The sequence below is a fragment of the Nestor notabilis genome, unplaced genomic scaffold (genome assembly GCF_000696875.1).
Source record: "Nestor notabilis isolate BGI_N333 unplaced genomic scaffold, ASM69687v1 scaffold18645, whole genome shotgun sequence".
Taxonomy (NCBI): domain Eukaryota; kingdom Metazoa; phylum Chordata; class Aves; order Psittaciformes; family Psittacidae; genus Nestor; species Nestor notabilis.
Window position 1 is genome coordinate 1 of NW_009928200.1, and position 2,331 is coordinate 2,331.

A 2,331-nucleotide genomic window follows, 5' to 3' on the forward strand; every position below is an offset into this window, starting at 1 on the left:
GAGGGATGGAGCCCGCGGGCAGCACCCTGTGCCCCGCAGCACCAGCAACGGGGGCCGGTGCCTCCCCTGAACCCCACGGGAAGCGCCGGGAGGGTGTGCAGGAGCCTCTGCCTGCGGCCGCCGCACTGAGCATCGCGGGGTCTGTCCGGAAAAGCAGCTTTGCCTCCGTGTGTTCAAGCCGGATATTGCAGGGATGGAGCGAGCCGGGCTCAGCCTCCGGCGTGCCAGGGGGCTGCCTGTGAATGGTGTGTGCTCCCTGGAGCGGGCTGTGCGCACACGTGTGTGCAAGCACGGCCGAGGATAGGACCAGGCACGGCAGCGGGCCAAGCGAAAAAAAAAAGTCTAGACCCCACTGGTGCTGGGACAACTGGGACCCTCAAGCCAGGGTGCTGCTTACCCAGGACCCCAGTCACCCTCAGTCCCACCAAGCCCCAGAGCCACCTTCTCCCTCATCCCATAGGTGAGTCTCTGGCACCATCGGCCCCTGGGCAAGGACGGGAGCTGTGAAGGCAGCCAACTGTGGAGAACTCACCATGCACAGGGAGGATCCATCCAAGCCCCTGTGTGTTGTGTCCCTCCTCCTGCTGACCACCCTCCAGGTCCTTCTGCAATACCTCCTCACATTGCATGCATGGAGCCCATCATGGAAGAGGATGGGGAACCCCCCAGTTAGCACAGCAGGTAACGAGAACAGGAGCATCACTGCAGGTGAAGAGCCAAGCAAACAGCAAAGGGCAGAAGGCCAGGAACAGCAGAAGTGGAGAACGAGCTGACCCCCGGCCCAGCTGGATCCAGCCAACCATCCCTCCTTCATACCCATGGGACAGCCAGCAAGGGATGCTCCGAGACGACATGCAGGAGGATGTCACTGTGTTCCCATAGCACAGGCAAGACAAGGGGAAACCTCTGAGAACACCCTAAAATGTAGCCTCGAAATCCTGCCCAGCTCAGAGCCAAAATGCCTGGAGCCAGGGGAGGACGGGCTGGGGCCAGGCTGCTGAGAGGCACAAGATCTGGAAAGCATCAGTTTGATTTAATGGACCTTGATGTTTGAAAATTAAGTCAAGAGAGCTCTTTTATTTGCCACAGGGCTGAGCACAGGCCGTACGTGAGCAGGATTTTGAGGGGGAAGAGCTTTCCAGATGAGCAGAGTGCAATCTTGTCCTAAGAATCCAAAATAATGCTAAAAATAAGAGGCAGGGGAGAACGGGAGCACGGAGCACAGCAGACAAATGTCCAGCTCCAGATCCTCTCAGCAGAGCTGGAATAGAATGCTTTAACTTACTGTATTGATTCGAGGCATTACAGCTCTTGAGCAAGAAGAAACTCATTCTTGCAGCAGGCTGATTCCATAAACACGCTGCATTCGCAGCCTCCAACAAGCTGAGTGGCTTTAATGAAAGGCTTGAAACACACGTCTGCATAGGGATTAGGGAGCGTTCCGAACTGGTGATGGCATCTCCGGGGATGCAGGCACATTGCCACAGTAACCCAGTGGGTTGGGGGTACCCGCAGAGGAGCCCACGGTGCTTCCCGGGACACCAGCATCCCAGGGGAACCAAGGAGGAACCCTGTGGCCATGCAGCACTGTGGCCCCCAGCGCAGCCAAAGGGCTCTCCAGCCCACTCTGCTTCTTGGATGTCCCAGTGTCACTCACCAGAGATGTGCAGGGTGCTGGAGGTGGCCTCAGGGCCCCAGGAGGTGACACGGGTTGTGCTGGGGATGGAGAAGCTGGAGCATCACAGGAGCATGGGATGGGTTTCCATGGTGGTTTTGACAGAGGATGCAGGCAGGGCAGGGCCAAGAGGAGGAAGGAAGGAGAAGCACAAGAGGCTCAGCCGAGGCTGTGACCTCCAGAGCCAGGACAGTCCTTCAGTGCCAAAACATGGCCACAGCCCCAACCTCCCCCAGAGCAAAGCAGGGCCGGGGCTCCCAGCTCCAGCTCTAGACTAGCACGTGTCCCACAGCACCCACCTCGGTGCTCCCAAGGGCCCGGCCTCGTGGCACCCATCCATCCCGCAGGAAAGCCCAGAGCCGGAGGCTCAGTTTAGAGTTGGGAAAATCAGGGGCAGAAGCAACCAGACCTTAACTCCCATCAGACATGGGGGTGAAGACAGAGCCAGGGACTGTTTTGTGCTGCTGTGAAGCTGGGTTTATTTGGCAGAGAAGCAAGCTCGGCTGTACCCCTTACAGGACTAGGTCCCGAGGTGGGATCCGGCTCCATGGGTGCCATGGGAAGGGTGAGTGTGACAGAGGTGGGGTGGCAGCACTTCAGGCTCTCACTCCTAAATGAAATGCCACGGCCTGTTCATGTGCAGGGTGCAGCAGCTC